This window comes from Mus caroli, unplaced genomic scaffold, assembly GCF_978045245.1.
Source record: "Mus caroli unplaced genomic scaffold, Mus_caroli_1 scaffold_15, whole genome shotgun sequence".
NCBI lineage: Eukaryota > Metazoa > Chordata > Mammalia > Rodentia > Muridae > Mus > Mus caroli.
This window is the reverse complement of record NW_028227270.1, coordinates 83984735-84005674: the sequence shown is the minus strand read 5'-3', so window position 1 is coordinate 84005674 and position 20940 is coordinate 83984735. Positions and strand designations below refer to the sequence as shown.

The following is a 20940-nucleotide window of genomic DNA, read 5'->3' as shown; positions in this document are numbered from 1 at the left end:
GTGCAAGTGAAAAATAATTCTGGCAGTAATCCATAGAGGTAAACAAGTCCCTAGCAAAGCAAACAGCCCAGCTGGGAATGACAGAGCCCTAGTCTGATGCTGGAAACCCAATCAGAGGCTAGCCCCATGTCTCTAAGTGCCAGTCCCAAATTTAAGTAAGTTGACAGGTAGAACTGGAACATTTTTCCATTTTAAAATCTGAATTTAGTTCTTTTCTCTGGTTATTTGCAAATTACTTTCAGTAAAGTTTATCTTCATGGGAACAGGGCCAAAGATGGAGGGGTGAGAGATGACAGAGTCACACAGGGAGTCCCAGGAAATCGGATGGAGAAGACCAGCATCAGGGTACAGATCTGAGTTTATTGCCCAGCCTATAAACTCATGTACAGTGTTTGAGCCAATCCCAAGCCTCTAAATCCTTGGCCGATTGTGCCTCACCACACTGTGCTCCAAAGAAAGCCCCACCTAATGAGGTAACTCAGAAGGGGATGGGGTATCATCACTTGTGAGAATTTCCGTGAAAATGAGGAAAGTGGCCATTCCCTGGCCTCTGTTCCTTTTAGATCTAATACCATGTACTGCAGATCAGGACTCTTTGGGGAGTAGCAGGAGGCTGTATTGTCTCATTATCCATCCTACTTTTTCCCTCAAGGTTGACTTCCACATCTCCCACATAGCTTAGATGCTGGAGAGTTAATTTAAATGATTTCTCTTTCCAAGTTTATAGAGGAACTGTGTAATTGTTACTTTGACTTTTATGTTAACCTGTTTTCTATTATTGAAATAAAATGCCAAGAATAACTGAGGGTTTCTTATAATCTTTATACATTTTTAGATTCTGTGTCTGTCTGTTTGTGTGTGAGAGAATGTGCAACGGCGTATGTATGGATGTCAGAGGATAATGAGTGAGAGTCATTTTTCTCCCACCATATGGGTCCCAGGAACTCAGCTCATAAGGATCATAGGCCCAGATAAGCTCTTAAGCAGAAAATTATTTACTTGACTCACAGTTTTTAGGGTCCCAGTTGCTAATCAGTCAACCCTGTTGCACTGTGAGCCACCAAAAAATGGATGAAATAAGCGTATGGTGAGACAAAATTACTCACTTCATGATCAGCATGCAAAAAAAAGAGTGAGGAAGAAAGTGTTCCCGAGTCCTCATCAAGGACACTGCCCCAACAACCCAACTTCTCTCCACTAGGTTCTGCTTTCTTAAGATTCCACCATCTCCTAATAGTGTCCTCTGGATGAAACTTTTAACATATTTGAGGAGCTCTTAGGAAACATTCAATATCCAAACTAGAGCAACCTGGATTTGCACAACTTCTTATCCTAGAGATGTAATGGAAAATCAAGTAAAGGCAGGGGGTATGAGAAGAGTAGAAGGAATAGACTTTAGAATAGGGGGATGTATATGGCAAGATCAGCAACTGGACACACACAATCCCTAGTCTCTAATCAAGCCTGGAATCCTGAGCTGTATAATGCTCTTCACATCTGTTGTTCAAGGATAGGGACCCTTCACTTCTGTCTTTATGGAATGAGTGGATAGTAGCTCTGGGCGTGAGGAATAACCTGAAAGAACTTGGTCGCTGGAAAGCTGCCTATAAGCTCAGCTATATAAGCAAGGTCATCTGAGAACTCCAGATATACAGCTGGACTCAGTCCTATGAGAAGCTGAGTTAGTGCAGGAGACAGCTCTCAGAGCCTGGGAGCCCTTGTTTCTAGTGTGTTCACTGCCACCTGGGACTTTTGACCTTCTAGGTACCAACTAGGAAATTCTTACTTTAATCATTGAAAAAACAGGACAGTTTTTGAATTGTGGAGATGTTGGTCATGGACAAAAATTTTCAGTTAAACAGGATAAATTCATTTTAATTTATTAAAGAAATGGGGGCTACAAATTTGAGTGGGGACACAGAAGGGGTGGGGGAGTGATATAGATACAGTATGCATATACACAGATACATATACACAAATATGAAAGTTTAAAAATAAAATATTTTAAAAGTGAAGAGCAGCTGCCATAGTAGGTCCCCACCTCTATGGTGTGCTTCTCAAGTGTATGGGGCCAAGCAACTTCATGGTAACTCCATACAAGGAACCAAAATAAATGTCTCCTCCCTTAAGTCGTTCATGTCAAGCATTCTGTCACAGTAACTAGAGAGCTAACTACAGCACAGAGCTCTTAAATATTTAGTCCATTCTTCCTTCAGCACATACACTTTCAAGAAGATGATGTCATGTAGAAGAATCCTTTGGCTTATTCAAGACCTGTAAATACCTCAAAGTATACACAGAAATGGGGGAAACTTAAGAAAGGTGGGAAATTTGTTCTCGTCTTTTTAAACCTCTCTTATAACCAAAAAGAAGAATTACTGCCTTCTTTGCTGGGGACTGGTGCAAATGTGACTACTCTGAGTGATTAAGTGTTGAACTGACATGTCAACCATGAACAGCCGTAGCACCCTGGTGAGTCACTCACTTCAGACACCCAAGCAATGCCATCAACCAAGCCCTCTTTGTGGGTCACCCAGACTTTCCATTCATAACTTGGAAGAGCAGGGTGCTTGTCCACAGTCTCCCCCTCATTAAAACGTCTTTGCTAACATACTAGGTAGGTGGTAGTCTCTGTCTGCATCAACTGCATCCATCCTCATCCTCACACTGCCTCTCATTTGGCAGTCATTTCACATGTAATGCTTATTTGATCTACACTCTACATTTGAGCATCACCCTTTCCAGCGCTATAGCTGGCCCATGTGTTCCCTCTTATTCTAGGGAGCCTGGACTCTACTATGGTATGAATCAGAGAATGAAGATGTCTTTTCTGTGTGCATCAGACTTTGCCTATTGGGCTTACCTCAGGTCATGGCCCCTGGCAGAGTTACCAAATGATACATGGGCAAGTTGGTGATGAATATAAAATGATCTGTCAGAAAGGGAGCTGGCTTTGGGTCTGACATTACATTCCAATGGTTTCAAAGGAACCCATGTGCAGATTTCTCAGATTTACAGCTGGTGACCATTTTCTCCCTACCCTTACAGAAGAAAAATGTTCTTAAGATCAAATGCATATGGTGATTGAAATAACATGTTTCAAACATGAGGAAGCACTCATGTTTAAAAAATAGAAGTGATTAGCAAGTTTAAACACAAAGATCTAGAAACCCCAGAGACTCATAGCACATGTTATAATTCAGTTACAGAGGACCATAAAAGAGTTCATGCCTATCTAATTATTCTAATCTTGGTCCATCCCTCCGGAGATGTTACTTAATTCTGAAAACTTTCTAGGGAGAATATTCCATGGTTACTTACTAGTAATTCCAAAAACTTCATACTGGTACTGAACAATACAAACACTGATCCCCATAGTTATTCTAGCAGTCAGTCTTCTACTACAGGCTTCTACTACAGGGCTTCTACTATAAGGCTAATTCAGTAATACAGTCATTTACACATTTTTCCTTTGAATATAATCTTAATGTCATGTACTGTGGCTTCAAACTCTTATATTTCTTAATGCAGTTGGAGTCTGTGGTGGTTTAAATGAGCAATATCTTCTCTGGACATGGGTATTTGAACACTTGCTCTCCAGTTGGTGACACACTTTGGGAAGGTTTAGGAGGGACAGTTTTGCTGGAGGGAGCAGGCCACTGTGGGGAGGGATTTCAGAGATCCAACATCCTCACCCTACTTTCATTTTGCTCTTTGTTCTGTGTTTGCAGTTCAAGATGTCCCAGATTCCTGATTCCATGCCTGTTCCTTTCTTATCACACCTCTGTAACATGTTAGACTCCTAACCATCTGGATCCTGAAACTCTCAAGAAGCTGGTTCTAGAGAGTGGTTAGTTAAAGTAAAGGTCCTGATCCCGTTGCTTTTTGGAGGAACATGGAAGACCTGAGTTTTGGACTAGAAAAGCAATTGAATGTTGTAAACAGAGCTCAGTGGGGTCGCTATCTTATGGTCCTGGAAGAGAGTAGTGCTGAGAGGAAAGTGGATTGCAGAGACGCAGCTCATTAGAGTTCAGGGGAAAAGAAAGACTTTAAAAACCTAATGGGTTCCCGGTCTTGGCCCTTCCGGGTTCTGCAGCGTTAGCTTCGGGTTGGGGGCGCCGCCGAGGGCGGGGGCTGCGCGCCGGGCTGGCGCCCAACCCCAGCCGCCGTCCTGCCGGCCGCGCGCCCCCCCCCCCCCGACTTGGTGCCCGTGGGCCCTCGGGCTCCACCTAGTTCAGCTATGTCCAGAATTGACCAAGAGCCGTTTCTTGTGAAGTTTTCAAAGTCTTCGGACAATTCAGAATGTTTTTTTTAAAGCTCTTGAGTCAATAAAGGAATTACAATCAGAAGATTATCTTCAGATTATTACAGATGAGGAAGCATTGAAGATAAAAGAGAATGACAAATCGCTTTATATCTGTGACAGTTTCAGTGGCACTGTTTTTGATCACCTTAAACAGCTTGGCTGCAGGATTGTTGGTCCTCAAGTGGTCACGTTTTGTATGCGCCACCAGCAATGTGTCCCAAGAGCTGAGCATCCAGTCTACAACATGATAATGGCTGACATAACTGTGTCCTGTACAAGCCTGGATAAAGACAAACGGGAAGAAGTTCATAAATACGTACAAATGATGGGTGGACGAGTATACAGAGACCTTAATGTATCAGTCACTCACCTTATTGCAGGAGAAGTTGGGAGCAAGAAGTACTTAGTTGCTGCTAATCTGAAGAAGCCGATTTTGCTCCCTTCTTGGATACAAACCCTTTGGGAGAAGTCACAAGAAAAAAAAATAACCAAGTACACTGATGTAAACATGGAAGACTTTAAGTGTCCTATTTTTCTTGGTTGCATTATCTGTGTGACTGGCTTAAATGGTATACACAGAAAGACAGTCCAGCAACTCACGGCTAAGCACGGAGGCCAGTACATGGGACAGTTGAAGATGAATGAGTGTACACACCTCATTGTGCAAGAACCAAAAGGACAAAAATACGAATGTGCCAGGAGATGGAATGTGCACTGTGTGACCCTGCAATGGTTTCATGACAGTATTGAGAAAGGCTTTTGTCAGGATGAATCTATATACAAGGCTGAAACCAGAGTAGAAGCAAAGATGGTGCCTGATACTTCAACACCCACTGCTCAGAGCAATGCTGAAAGTCACACGCTCGCAGATGTCAGCCATATATCCAACATAAATGGCAGCTGTGTAAATGAAACAATGTTTGGTTCAACTACTAGCAAACTTGAATGTACGCTTGAAAACCTAGAAAATCTGGACATCAGTATGTTTCAAGCTCCTGAAGACTTATTAGATGGCTGTCGGATATATCTTTGTGGTTTTAGTGGCAGAAAGCTGGATAAGCTGAGAAGGCTTATTAACAGTGGAGGTGGAGTTCGATTTAATCAACTAAATGAAGATGTAACTCATGTAATTGTGGGAGATTACGATGACGACGTGAGGCAGTTCTGGAGCAAATCATCTCACAGGCCTCATGTAGTGGGAGCAAAGTGGTTGCTGGAGTGTTTTATTAAAGGATATATACTTCCTGAAGAGTCATATATCCACACTAACTACCAGCCAGCTGGAATTGCAGTTTCCGATCAGCCTGGAAACCAGACAGCTGTCTTAGAAAAGAGTGCCTCATTCTCCAAGAGCGCCCTTGTTCCTGCTAAGGGGCTTCAGCAGGCCGACGAGGATCTGCTTGCTCAGTATGTAAACGACGACTCCACGATGGTTGAAGCTAAGCTATCTGAAGCTTTAGAGCCTGAAGTCGGGCCTTGCCCTGGTTCTGCTCACCTTGAGCCCTGTGATGATTCCACTCACATTTCTGTGCAAGAGGAAAACAAGTCGTCTGTGAGCCATTGCAGCCTTGATGACTCTACAGCTCCTGAAGAAGACTTATTCAGCCAGAAGAGTTTCCTTGTCTTGGGCTTTAGTGTTGAAAATAAATGTAATATTGTAGACATCATAAGAGAGCACGCTGGCAAGATTGTGTCCCTTCCCAGCAGAATTGTTGCTGACTATGCTGTGGTTCCACTGCTGGGATGTGAGGTAGAAGCGACAGTGGGAGAAGTTGTTACAAACACGTGGCTGGTTACGTGTATAGACAACCAGACATTAGTTGATCCCAAGTCGAATCCCCTCTTCACACCAGTCTCGGTTATGTCGGGAATGACTCCTTTAGAGGACTGTGTGATTTCCTTCAGTCAGTGTGTGGGGGCAGAAAGAGATTCCTTGGTATTCTTAGCAAATCACCTTGGAGCAAGTGTTCAAGAATTCTTTGTTCGCAAAGCCAATGCAAAGAAAGGCATGCTCGCCAGCACACATCTTATAGTGAAGGAACCGACTGGTTCCAAATATGAAGCTGCAAAGAAATGGAGTTTGCCGGCAGTTAACATTTCATGGCTCTTAGAAACTGCGAGAATGGGGAAGAGAGCAGATGAAAACCATTTTCTGGTTGACAATGCACCTAAACAAGAACAAGTATTAGAAACTAAGATACCAAATGGAGTGAGTTCAAATCCAGATTCGCCAGCACATCCTGACGCACATTTGGAAATTCACAGAAAAAAGGCGGTTACACCTTTGGACATGAATCGCTTTCAGAGTAGAGCCTTCCGTGCTGTCATTTCACAGCACAGCAGGCAGGACCCCACCTCTCCACCAGTACAGCAGCCACTTACGAAGGAGCCCTCCTTACACCTGGACACACCATCAAAGTTTCTGTCCAATGACAAGCATTTCAAGCCATCCTTTGATGTGACGGATGCACTTGCAGCCCTGGAAACCCCAAATGCTGCCAGCCAGAAGCGGAAACTAAGCTCACCACTCTCTGAAGTCATCGTCAGAAACCTGACAGTTGCTTTGGCAAATAGTTCCCGAAACACTGACAGTCATTCTGCCAGCCCTCAGCTGAAGGGTGCCCATTTGGAGGAGAAAGAGACTCGGAAACCACTTGACAGCGTTGTGGTGTGTGTGAGTAAGAAGCTCAGTAAGAAGCAGAGTGAGCTCAATGGGGTTGCAGCATCACTGGGAGCAGAGTACAGGTGGAGTTTCCATGAGACCGTTACTCATTTCATTTACCAGGGTCGGGCAAATGACAGTAATCGAGAATATAAATCTGCAAAGGAAAGAGGGGTGCACGTCTTGTCCGAGCATTGGTTATTAGAGACAGATCATCTGTCTGTAGAAGGAAATGAGACAAACACTATGGGCACAAATGACAAAGAGTCACCTCTGTTGAATGGGAGTGGAAGAGATGACTGTAAAGGAGCTCTGACCCAGGCCTTGGAGATGAGAGAGACCTTCCAGAAGCAGCTGCAAGAGATCATGTCAGCCACCTGCATTGTGAAGACGCCTGCCCAGAAGACTTGCACGCCAAGAAGCAGTTGTAACAGTGCTGCTTCAACTCCTGACAGCACTCGGTCTGTTCGGAGTGGACGAAGCCGAGTCCTGGAGGCACTCAGGCAGTCTCGACAGGTAGTACCTGATGTGAACACAGAGCCCTCCCAAAATGAGCAGATCATTTGGGATGACCCAACAGCAAGGGAAGAGAGAGCAAGGCTCGCTAGCAACTTACAGTGGCCCAGCTACCCAACACAGTATTCTGAGCTTCAGGTTGAGATTAAAAAACTGGATGATTCTCCTTCTCGAAAGCCTGTATACCATTCAGAAATTGCTGAGCAGGCCTCGTGTGTTACTCAAGCCCCAGGGCACCCAGGCTCTGAAGAACCAGAGCCTCCAACAGCAGAAAGGTGTCTGATCCCGGAGCTGCAAGCCCCCGCTGTAGCTTCCCCACTGGCTAAGCCGCCTGTGGCCCCACAACCTGCAGACAAGATTGAAACACTGGAGGATACGCACAGAAAAGTTAAAAAACAGTATGTGTTCCAGATGTCGTCTCTGAATTCTCAAGAGCGGATTGACTACTGTCGCCTGATTAAAGACTTAGGTGGGTCGGTGATCGAGAAGCAGAGCTCTGACCCCAGCTGCACACACATGGTTGTGGGCTACCCACTGCGCAATGAGAAGTACTTAGCTTCTATGGCAGCTGGTAAATGGGTGCTTCATCGTTCCTACCTAGACGCTTGCAAGACAGCTGGGCACTTTGTGCAGGAAGAAGACTACGAGTGGGGAAGTAGCTCCATACTTGATGCTCTCCCTGACGTCACTGAGCACCAGCAGAAGCTTGCACTTGCGGCAATGAGATGGAGGAAAAGAATCCAGCAAAGTAAAAAATCAGGCATTGTTGAGGGAGCATTTAGTGGCTGGAAAGCTATTTTACGTGTTGATCGGCCCTGAGAAGCCGGGTTCAAGCGCCTTCTTCAGGCAGGGGGAGCAAAGGTGTTACCTGGTCATCCAGAACCTTTACTTAAAGATGCTACACATCTCTTTTGTGACTTCAATAAACTGAAACCTGATGACTGCAGAGTTTTCATCGCAGAGGCTACTGCCCAGAACATGGTCTGCTTGAAAACAGAATATATCGCTGATTATCTCATGCTGGAATCCCCTCCTTGTGCAGATAATTACCATGTATCCGAAGCTGCTTTATTCCATAATAAGAAAGGTGGGCCTGGATTACCACAGAAGAGGAAAACTCCTGCAGAGAATGTAGTCAAACGGCCTCGAGTACACTGATGTACTTAACCACCCAACAACGAATGTTTTTGAGTTTAGTGTGCTTGCTGGAAATTTTTCAGCTACAACCTGAACATTGCTGTGATGCATTTGTGTAGCAGTTTAAAGGCATACATCTGAAGGACTTTGCTTCAGATTCTAATGATCCTGTAAACTGGATGCCTTTAACCTAAATTTGAATCACTGGATATTGACTATTCCTAATGAGGCTGAAATAGTTTTAACAAGATTTGTTTCAAAAATGTCGTAGTTCATAAAAGCAAAAGTTATACATTAGGGTTATTTCATGTTTTCCTGATTTTTATATATGTATTCTTGCCATTTAACCTCTTTTTAACAGCCTGAGCAGGGAGTTTAACAATGAAGCTAGGGCTCTAAACTTAAAAAACATGTATATATGTAAATGTGTGTATGTATAAACTTCTATCATTTGCCAAACTTGGGCACCAAAACTTTGAGATAAAGAATAAAAAATAGCAACTTAAAAAAAAAAATCTAATGGGTTAGAGGTCATTCCAAAGAATATGGCTGCCTTCTGTCTTTGTCCTAAGAACTTGTCTGAAGCTAAGTGAAATTTTAATTTAACTTTTTTGATGAAATTTCATTAAAATTTTTAATAAATTATATTTATTCATTTTATTTTATAATTGTTTTGATTGCATGTGTGTACGTAATACATACATGCTTGGTTCCCATGGAGGTCAGAAGACAGCAGGGGATAGTATGGAACTAGAGTTACAGATGGTTGTGAACCATCATATGGGTGCTGATAATCCAACTTGGCTCCTCTGCAAGAACAGTAAGTGGTCTTAACCACAAAACCACTTCTCTAGGCCATAGTGAGGAAAATTACAAGACTGCATAATATTGTATATGTAGAGTGATTATGGAGGTCTACAATGAAACAAGTGGGGCATAAAGAAATAGAAACTATATAGCTTGGAGAGCAAAGATATATTAAGTATAGCTTACTGTATCTTCAAAGACTCATGCTGAAGAAGAGGCTGTAAATGTTATGAGGTTAACACCATTAAGGAGAGGACTTCTAGTCTCTGGAGTAGGAAAGATACTTAGAGGTCAAGACTACACCCAGATACACCTCCAGCTTGTTAAGGAAACCCTAAGGGATTTTCTGATCCTAGAAAGCACCTACAAACCAAACCTATAATAAATGTGATTCCTGGCAGCTAGGGTCCATCTCAAGGTAGCAACCAAAAGTGGCAGTAAAGGATATAAGATTGAAGGGATAATGGATTGTTCCTCTGGAGCTTCAGAGAGCTGCTGAAGCTAGGCAGCATGTGTCAGGGGAGACACCACATGAAGGTCCTGAGAGGTCAGGAGGCCTTGGAAGGACATGGCATGGACCTGGAATAGTGAAGCGTGAGTTTCAGTGGAGACCCCTCCCCCACCAGATGTTGGAGACACCAGAGCTGTAAGATATCTGTCAAGCAGAGCTACACTTAGAGTGGAACCCACCCAAGAGAGAGTCTGGAAGGAAAGATCCCTCTAAACACTTTAATTCTATACACAAGGCTGAATTTGGAGTTTGCCTGGTTTGATTTCCATCTTAATTTGGTCCAGTATTTCCCTACTATGCTTTCCTTCCTCCCTTTTGGAATGGGAATATAGTCTATATCATTGTGTGTTAGAAATACTTTACAGGGAGGTTCAGTTAAGGAATTGCCTTGATTTTCAGAAGTTATTTTGGAATTTTGACTTTTAAACGGTGTTGAGACTGTTTAACACTCATATGCGGACTTCTGAAGTTGGATTAAATGAATTTTGCATCTTGATTTGGCTACAAGCTCATACAATCCAGGAAGTAGAACACAATGGTTTGAATGAGAAATATCCTCCATAGGTTTGGGTATTTTAAACACTTGCTTCCCAGCTTGTGGCGCTGTTTAACGAAGCTTAGAAAGCATGGCCTTTCTGGAGGAAGGTCACTAGCACAGGACTTAAGAGCTCACAGCCTTGGCCAACAGTTAGTTCTCTCCTTCGTGTTTGAGGTTAAAGATGTGATCTCTTGGCTTCCTGGCTCCTGATGCTCTGCTTACCACCTTACTGCTATGCTTCCCAGACATAATAGATACTTATCTCTCTGGAAACGTAAGCCAAATCAAACCCTTCCTTTCACAGATAGCTTTTGGTCATGTTTTATTACAGCAACAAAAGCGTAACTAATACAAAGGCCCATTTTGTCATCAAAGTAATTTTTATGCCCCAAACTATAACGTTCAGTATTTAGTTCTTTCTTCTTTTAGTTTAGCTGTTCAGATCCTTGTCTCTTTGTCTGGGATTCCTCTTCCTGCCCCAAGTTCATCATCTTCTTCAATCCCTGAACTTAGGACAATGTTTATGCCAACAGTCCCTAGTAACTTGAGGACACAGAATATTTTGGTAACATCTGGATAATTTGGAAATAATGAAGGTCTTGGGTTGTTAAATTCCTCACTCCTATTAGTTCTTCCTTGAGCATTTGGTTTTTTTCTAACATTGCAATAACATCTGCTGATTCATACTTAGCCATTTAGTGTGCAGACATGAAATCACTTCTTCTGTCTCCATGTAAGAAATGAGGGCTTCTTTGAAATGCCTGGCAAGAGGAGCATTGCTTCAGGATCTGCTGCCAGCTTCCAGTGACTTTCCTTTTATCCTCTGCTGATAAAACTCTCAAGAAAAATTCAAACGCCATTCATAAATTCACAACACTGAAGGTTGTCACGCTGGGAGTTTGCATCACTCTAAATCCATGGATCTCTACAATGCAGATGTTTGGAGGATGAAAGCAGACAGGCTTTTTCTGGAGATGTATTTCAGTTGTGCCTTATGACACAATCATGTAACTCATCAAGTCATACCTTGAAAAGCTTCCCATGTTCCTTGCTCTCTTGAAACCTTACATGCCCTTGGAGAAAAAAGCTTCCAAAGAATAGAAGTAATATGAAGCCAAGCTAGGTTATCCACTTGAAGTCCAGGCTACCTCCCAAACAATCTCCCTGCCAGCCATAGATCCATAAAAAAAGATTAGCACCAACATAAGCTATATCTTGTCCTGATTAGTAGAACTACCCAGTTGGCCCATGAGTTCACAAGAAATAAAGAAGCCATCTGGCATGTTTTGGTATGGTTTGTTATACAGCACTAGCTACCTGATACACTCTCAAAGGCATTAGGCAATGAGAGATTTTCTTCCTCATGTTTCATTTTTGGCACTGTTTAAGAACATTAACTTCTCTTTTCTGATGAGCAGTTTAATGCTCTATAATTGCAGAGAAAATCTACACCAGTATGAATTCCATTTGTATTCATGCCCTGTATCACAGACAAAAGTACTCAGTCACTAACAATAGATGGTACTTGGGTGACCCCCTTTACAGCCCCTACACATATGACATCCTTCCCACATTTCATACTAAGAAAATATCATCTTTATATGCCCAGACATCCTCCTCAGCCCACAGCTTCTTCTCCTTTCTTCTTGGGAGGCTAAACTCTTCAGGTCTAATTCTTCATCACCATTCACTGGCATCCTTCCCTTCCTCTTGATTGGACCCAGGTAGATTCTGGCCACCTATAATTAGTACCTATATGGCAAGCTCTCATTAAAATGGCTCAATGACTTTGAGGAATAGTATCTTAGTTAGGTTTCCATTGCTGTGAAAAGAAACCACGACCAAGGCAACTCTCATAAAGGACATTTAGTTGGGGCTGGCTTACAGGTTCAGGGGTTCAGCCCATTGTCATCAAGGTGGGAGCATGGCAGCATCCAGGCAGACATGGTGCTGGAGGAGCTGAGAGTTCTACATCAAATCTTATTCCGAAGGCAAACAGAAGACTGGCCTTCAGGAAGCTAGAAGGAAGGTCTCTAGGCCCCACAGTGACACACTTCCCCCAACAAGGACACATCTTCCTAATAGTACCACTCCATGGGCTGAGCATATTCAAACCACCCCCAGATAGCCAAGATAGCACCTATTCTTATAAACCGTAGGGTCATTGATGAAAACCTCCAACAATACCAGTTGCATTCACCAAAATCAATGATATTTCAATAAAATGATCTTTTGTTGCCATTTTAATAGTGGTCGCATGATGGAAGAAAGGTCTCAGTGTATGCAGGATTCATTTTTGCTGCAAAGAAGTTGAGCACATTTGAGCTTGGCAAGAGTAATATGCAGGATTCAATGCATGGGAATTCATAAGAAGTTACTATAAGAGTCTAACCAGTAGAAAAGGGAGATGAGTCAGTTGCTAGAGTGTTTGCCATTACAAGCATGAAGATCTGAGTTCAACTCTTCAGAATCCATGTCAGAAAGCATGTGTGGTGGTATCAGCTATAATCCCTGACCTTTGGCATGAACATGGAGACTTCCGGACCCCTGGATCTTGCTTTCTTGTTGAATTAGTTAGCTCCAGGTTCAGTGAAAGATTGTCTTAACAAAATAAGGTAATGAGTGACTAAGGAATATACCTCATATTGACTTTCAACCTCCATACACATGTGCATCGCTACCTGCATATCATATTCCCAGACTTATGTACACACATATGCCACAAACACTAAGGAACTCCAGCCTTCTTTCAGTCAATAATTCTATACAACACCCTACTGTCACATTTAATGTAAGAGGCCCAAAATCCTCATCACTCAAAGCATCTGGTTCACGAGAATTATCTATTCTGTGCTTGCCATAGTCTCACGAACATCTGGCAGTAGTAAGAGTGGGATTTTAAAAGGCAGAATTCATTGTGTGATGGGTGGAGCACCCTGAATCTAAAAGAGGACTGCTTCCTAAGATTCCATGCCCTCTTTTCCCAAAGGGATCTGTACCTAGAAAGAGGTCATCTTGGAGTTGGAGGTTCAGTTTAAATCACCTGAAGTTTTTTTCTACATGTCACCTGAAGACTGTGACAACAAGGCCTCCGCCTTAGAACCAGACCACAACCCTTTCTAGGAAACAAGCATTGACTATATTCAATTGTCTCTATGGGATGCACACGGAATTGTTAGGCTAAACACTTGAGTTAGGTCTGTTCTCATGAGGCAAGAACTGGAGTGTGAATTTATATATATTTGGATATTTTCTTTATTTACATTTCAAGTGTTATCCCCTTTCCTGGTTTCCCCACCCTCCTTCCTGGAAACCCCCTATCCCATTCTCTATCTCCCCTGCTTCTATGAGGGTGTTCCTTCACCCACCCACCCACTCCCACCTCCCTGCCCTCAATTCCCCTGCAATGGGGCATCAATTGATCGAGCCTTCATAGGACCAAGGACCTCTCCTCCCATTGATGCCTGACAAGGCCATCCTCTGCTATATATACACCTGGTGTCATGTGTGCTCCTTGGTTGGTGGCTTAGTCCCTGGGAACTCTGGGGGATTTGGTTGGTTGGTATTGTTCTTCTTATGGAGTTGCTTATTAGCCCAAAAGCTACAAATACCCAAGATACAATTCACAGACCATATGAAGCTCAAGAAGAAGAAAAACCAAAGTATGGGTGCTTTCGTCCTTCTTAGAAAGGGGAACAAAATACTCACAGGAGCAAATATGGAGACAAAGTACAGAGCAGAGACTGAAGGATAGGCCATCCAGAGACTGTTCCATCTGGGGATTCATCCCATATACAGACAGATACCAAACCCAGACACTATTGTGGATGCCAAGAAGTGCATGCTGAAAGGAGCCTGATATAGCTGTCTCCTGAGAGGCTCTGCCAACATTGCTCGCAGCTAACCATTGGATTGAGAAGCAGGGTCCTCAATGGAGGAATTAGAGAAAGGACTGATGGAGGGTGAATCTTAAATAAGCAAATAAGCAAACTGGGGTGAATATGAAACAGCTAGTGGGGAGTTCCAAACCCCAGACCCCAAAGGAACTGTTGCCTTTCAGGGCCCCCAGCTCAGGGGTGCTTCCTGCCTTCCACAGCCTCATTACTTCACAGTGCTGCACAGGCGACGTAAGCCCTTCTAGTCTTTCTCTTTTTTTTTTTTTTTTCAGTAATCCTAATAACAATATTGTAATATAAATTATGATTAAAATACAATTATGATTACTTATGTTTTGTCATGAAGATAATAAAGACTAGAGTAATCTGGTAGATGACCCAATGTTTCATAGGTAACAACAGTACCCATTTCTATTTATTAGCCTTTCTACTTTTTTTTAGCCTGACAATTCTTGCTAAATGGCTGCACTAATGCCCTTTAGCAGAGTAGGAAACAGACCCAGAAAGCAAAGATCTACTGATTTGCCCAAAGTCACCTAGCTAGGGAATGCCTGAGTTAGGGTTTTCAGTCCTGTCCAGCTGCCTGGAAGTCTGTGCTTCCCCCAAGTTTCCTCACCTCAGCCTCCTTTGTCACCTTTGAGGACCTGAGAATCCAAGGACATAAAGTCAGAGCTTATTATCTTGACCTCTATGCAGCCACTGAGGCCTTCTCCCACCCCTCTGAGAGCTGGCAGCCTTATCAAACTGCTCTGTAGTTGGCTATTGCATTAGGTGGTTTCAACTTTTAGCAATGGTTTTAACTCCCCAGATCCTCTTCATTGGAAGAGAATGCTGCATTTGAATCTGACCCTGACCTTTGAGCTGCTGTGACTTTGGCTTTCCATAACTTACTGGCATGGAAAGCAGCTTCTTTCTGAGAACTGCATTGAATTTACCTACTTTCGGGTAGATAGATGATTTGGCTGTCTCTCCCAATGTCAATAGCTTTATGGTTGAAAATTTAAATTCCTGGTCTTTTCTTAGATGGGTCTGGTTCTTGGCTTCTTATTGGTGGAAAATCTTAAAATATGAAACAATAAATACTAGTTGAGCCCAGCAGTTTATGTTATTATCAGGAGAATAGCTTTGATAGCTATTCTCCTCAGTCAGTGAGTGTCTAAGAACACATACAATATTAAATCATATAATATATATACATATATATATACATATATATACACACATATATTTGTGTGTATGTGTGTGATTTCATATGTATGATTTTATATACATTTATTTTATAAACTTAACTCTCTCTATATGAAATGATATATATGTAAATATGTATATATATATATTACATATATGAGTAAGCATATATATGTATGTACGTATATATCTATGTAAGTGTATATGTATGTGTATATGTGTGTGTATATATATGTGTATATATATTACATATATATTATACATATATATAATATAACCGTATATATATGGTTAAACTTATGATTTGAATAAAGCATAAGTTCAACAGTAATAATATAGAATAACAGCAACAATATACAACCATAACATTTTTGTGAGTGTGTTTATCTTTCAAAAGTTAATTTTTAGTCCCTGGAGAAATGACTCAGCAGTTAAGAGTTTATAGTGCTCTTCCAGAGGGTCTGAGTTGGGTTTCTAGCACCTTATCTTTTTTTAATTAGTATTATTGGATATTTTCTTTATTTACATTTCAAATGTTAGCCCCTTTCCTGGTTTCCCCTCTGAAAAATACCCTCCCCCTATCTTCTTCCCCCTCCCCCTGCTCACCAACCCACCTACTCCACTTCCTGGCCCTGGCATTCCCCGACACTGTGGCATAGAACCTTCATAGGACAAAGGGCCTCTTCTCCCATTGATGTCTGACTAGGTCATTCTCTGCTGAATATGCATATGGAGACACAAGTCCCACCATGTGTTTTCTTTGGTTGGTGGTTTAGTCCCAGGCAGATCTCGGGGGTACTGGTTAGTTCATATTATTGTTCCTCCTAGGGGGCTGCAAACCCCTTCAGCTCCTTGGGTCCTGTCTTAGTCAGGGTTTCTATTCCTGCACAAACATCATGACCAAGAAACAAGTTGGGGAGGAAAGGGTTTATTCAGTTTACAATTCCATACTGCTGTTTATCACCAAGGAAGTCAGGACTGGAACTCAAGCAGGTCAGGAAGCAGGAGCTGATGCAGAGGCCATGGATGGATGTTCTTTACTGGCTTGCTTCCCCTGGCTTGCTCAGCCTGCTCTCTTATAGAACCAAGATTACCAGCCCAGAGATGGTCCCACCCATTAGGGGCCTTTCCCCCTTAATCACTAATTGAGAAAATGCCTTACAGTTGGATCTCATGGAGGCATTTCCTCAACTGAAGCTCCTTTCTCTGTGATAAATCCAGCTGTGTCAAGTTGACACAAAACTAGCCAGTACAATTGACCCCTTGTCAACTTGACACACAACACATCACTAGTAAGCCTCAACCCTTACATTCTTATTCATCCCCAAGGTCTAAATAACTTTAAAAGTCCCACAGTCTTTACATATTCTTAAATTTTCAATCTCTTTAAAATATCCATCTCTTTTAAAATCCAAAGTCTTTTTACAATTAAAAGTCTCTTAACTGTGGGAGCCACTAAAATAGTTTCTTCCTTCAAGAGGGAAAATATCAGGGCACAGTCACAATCAAAAACAAAAATCAATCTCCAACCATCCAATGTCTGGGATCCAACTCACGATATTCTGGGCTCCTCCAAGGGCTTGGGTCACTTCTCCAGCCATGCCCTTTGTAGCACACATGTCGTCGTCTAGGATCCAGATGCCTGTACTCCACTGCTGCTGCTCTTGGTGGTCATCTCATGATACTAGTATCTCCAAAACACCGCATGAACCCTTCAGTCCTGGGCCGTAAATTGCAACTGAGGCTGCATCTTCACCAGGCCATCTTCCATGGCCTCTCACAGTGCCGAGTCTCAGCTGCTCTGACCCCTTAATGCCTTCAAAACCAGTACCACCACGGTGAGCCTTACACATTACCAAGTCCCGCTGCAGCAGGAGTACAACCTTGGCTATCTCTGGAACACAGCCTCTTTGTGCTTTCAGAAAACACTTCCCAGAAGATGTCACCTCAATGATGCTGGTCTCTTCTTAATCACCGCTAATTTCTTAGCTCCAGCTAACCAGCATCAATAGTCCCAGTAATGCAAAAGTTTCACTTTAGTAGTTCTGGTATCTTGTTAGTCACAGCTGATTCTTCAGCCCCACCTAACCAGAACCACAGAATCTTCCCAATCAAAATAGCAACGGCCCTGAAAAGAGTCTTTAATTTTCCCTCTGAAATTTCACAAGCCAGACCTCCATCTTCTGCAGTGTTCTCAACATTATCTTCCAAGCTCCTACACAACAACTGACAGAACTCTTAACAACAAATGGATCTTCAATCCCAAAGTTCCAAAGTCCTTCCACAGTCCTCCCCAAAACACGGTCAGGTTGTCACAGGAATACCCCACTATGCTGGTACCAATTTGTCTTAGTCAGGGTTTCTATTCCTGCACAAACATCATGACCAAGAAGCAAGTTGGGGAGGAAAGGGTTTATTCAGCTTACAATTCCATACTGCTGTTTATCACCAAGAAGTCAGGACTGGAACTCAAGCAGGTCAGGAAGCAGGAGCTGATGCAGAGGCCATGGATGGATGTTCTTTACTGGCTTGCTTCCCCTGGCTTGCTCAGCCTGCTCTCTTATAGAACCAAGATTACCAGCCCAGAGATGGTCCCACCCATTAGGGGCCTTTCCCCCTTGATCACTAATTGAGAAAATGCCTTACAGTTGTATCTCATGGAGGCATTTCCTCAACTGAAGCTCCTTTCTCTGTGATAAATCCAGCTGTGTCAAGTTGACACAAAACTAGCCAGTACAGGTCCTTTCTCTAGCTCCTTCATTGGGGATCCTATGCTCAGTCCAATGGATGGCTGTGAGCATCCACCTCTGTATTTGTGAGGCACTGGAAGAGCCTCTCAGGAGACAGCTACATCAGGCTCCTATCAGCAAGCACTTGTTAGCATCCACAACAGTGTCTGGGTTTGGTGATTGTAAATGGGATGGATCCCCAGGTGAGTCAGTCCCTAGATGGTCATTTCTTCAGTCTCTACTCCATACATTGTCTCTGTAACTCCTTCCATGGGTGTTTTGTTACCCCCTTCTAAGATGGATAGAAGTATCCACACTATGGTCTTCCTTCTTCTTGAGTTTCATGTGCTTTGTGAGTTGTATCTTGGGTATTCCAAGCTTCTAGGTTTCTGGGCTTCTGGGCTAATATCCACTTATCAGTGAATGCATATCATGTGTGTTCTTTTGTAATTGGGTTACCTCACCCAGAATGATGTCCTCCAGATCCATTCATTTGCCTACAAATTTCATAAATTCGTTGTTTTTAATAGCTGAGTACTACTCCATTGTGTAAATGTACCACATTTTCTATATCCATTTCTCTGTTGAGGGACATCTGGGTTCTTTCCAGCTCCTGGCTATTATAAATAAGGCTTCTATGAACATAATGGAGTATGTGTCCTTATTACAAGTTGGAGCATCTTCTGGGTATATGACCAGGAGTGGTATTGCTGGGTCTTCAGGTAGTACTATAACCAATTTTCTGAGAAACAGCCAAACTGATTTCCAGAGTGATTGTACCAGATTGCAATCCCACCAGCAATGGAGGAGTGTTCCTCTTGATCCACTTGGTCTTGAGCTTCGTACAAGCAAATGAGAATGGGTTGATTTGCCTTCATCTACATGCTGACCTCCAGTTGAGACAGCACCATTTCTTGAAAATGCTGTCTTTTTTCCACTGAATGGTTTTAGCTCCTTTGTCAAAGATCAAGTGACCATAGGTGTGTGGGTTCATTTCTGGGTCTTCAATTCTATTCCATTGATGTATCCACTTGACACTGTACCAATACCATGCAGTTTTTATCACAATTGCTCTGTAGTACAGCTTGAGATCAGGGATGTTGATTCCCCCAGAAGTTCTTTTATTGTTGAGAATAGTTTTCGCTATCCTGGATGTCTTAGGGTTTTACTGCTGTGAACAGACACCATGACCAAGGCAATTCTTATAAAAAACAACATTTAATTGGGGCTGGCTTACAGGTTCAGAGGTTCAGTCCATTATCATCAAGGTGGGAGCATGGCAGTATCCAGGCAGGCATGGCGCAGGAGGAGCTGAGAGTTCTATGTCTTCATCCAAAGGCTGCTAGTGGAAGACTGACTTCCAGGCAACTAGGGTGAGGATCTTATACCCACACCCACAGTGACACACCCATTCCAACCAGGTCACACCTATTCCAACAAGGCCATACCTTCAGATGGCGCCACTCCCTGATCCAAGGATATACAAACCATCACACTGGATTTTTGTTATTCCAGATGAATTTGGAAATGAAGGGTGTTGTTTCCCTAATTTCTTTCTCAGCCTGCTTATTCTTTGTGTAGAGGAAGGCCACTGATTTGTTTAAATTAATTTTGTATCAAGCCACTTTTCTGAAGTTGTTTTTCAGGTTTAAGAGTTCTCTGGTGGAATTTTTGGGGTCACTTAGGTATACTATCATATCATCTGCAAATAGTGACATTTTGACTTCTAGCTTTCCAATTCGTATCCCTTTGATCCCCTTTTGTTGTCTAATTGCTCTGGCTAGGACTTCAAGCACTATATTGCATAGGTAGGGAGAGAGTGGGCAGCCTTGCCTAGTCCCTGATTTTAGTGGGATTGCTTCAAGTTTCTCTCTATTTAGTTTGATGTTGGCTACTGGTTTGCTGTAGATTGCTTTTATTGTGTTTAGGTATGGGCCTTGAATTCCTGGTCCTTCCAAGACTTTTATCATGAATGGTGTTGGATTTTGTCAAATGCTTTCTCAACATCTAACGAGATGATCATGTGGGTTTTGTCTTTGAGTTTGTTTATATAGTGGATTACGTTGATTGATTTCCGTATATTGAACCATTCCTACATCCCTAGGATGAAGCCTACTTGATCATGATGGATGATCCTTTTAATGTGCTCTTGGATTTGGTTTGCAAGAATTTTATTGAGTATTTTTGCATCGATATTCTTAAGGGAAATTGGTCTGAAATTCTCTTTCTTTGTTGGGTCTTTACATGGTTTAGATACCAGAGTAAGTGTGGCTTCATACAATGAATTGGGTAGAGTACCTTCTGTTTCTATTTTCTGGAATAGTTTGAGGAGTATTGGTATTAGGTCTTCTTTGAAGGTTTGGTAGAACTCTGCACTTAACCCATCAGGTCCTGGGCTTTTTTTGGTTGGGAGACTATTAATGGCGGCTTTTATTTCTTTAGGGGATATGGGAATGTTTGTATCATTAATCTGATCCTGACTTAACTTTGGTATCTGTCTAGAAAATTGTCCATTTCATCCAGGTTTTCCAGTTTTGTTGAGTAAAGGCTTTTGTAGTAGGATCTGATGATGTTTTGGATTTCCTCAGGTTCTGTTGTTATGTCTCCCTTTTCATTTCTGATTTTGTTAATTAGGATGCTGTCTCTGTGC

The 20940-nt window shown here is 42.5% G+C and overlaps 1 pseudogene; it reads left to right on the top strand.

Annotated features, from left to right (window-relative positions):
- Positions 1 to 4210: 4210 nt before the first annotated feature.
- LOC110308492 (DNA topoisomerase 2-binding protein 1 pseudogene) lies at positions 4211 to 8846 on the top strand (annotated as a pseudogene).
- Positions 8847 to 20940: the final 12094 nt, after the last annotated feature.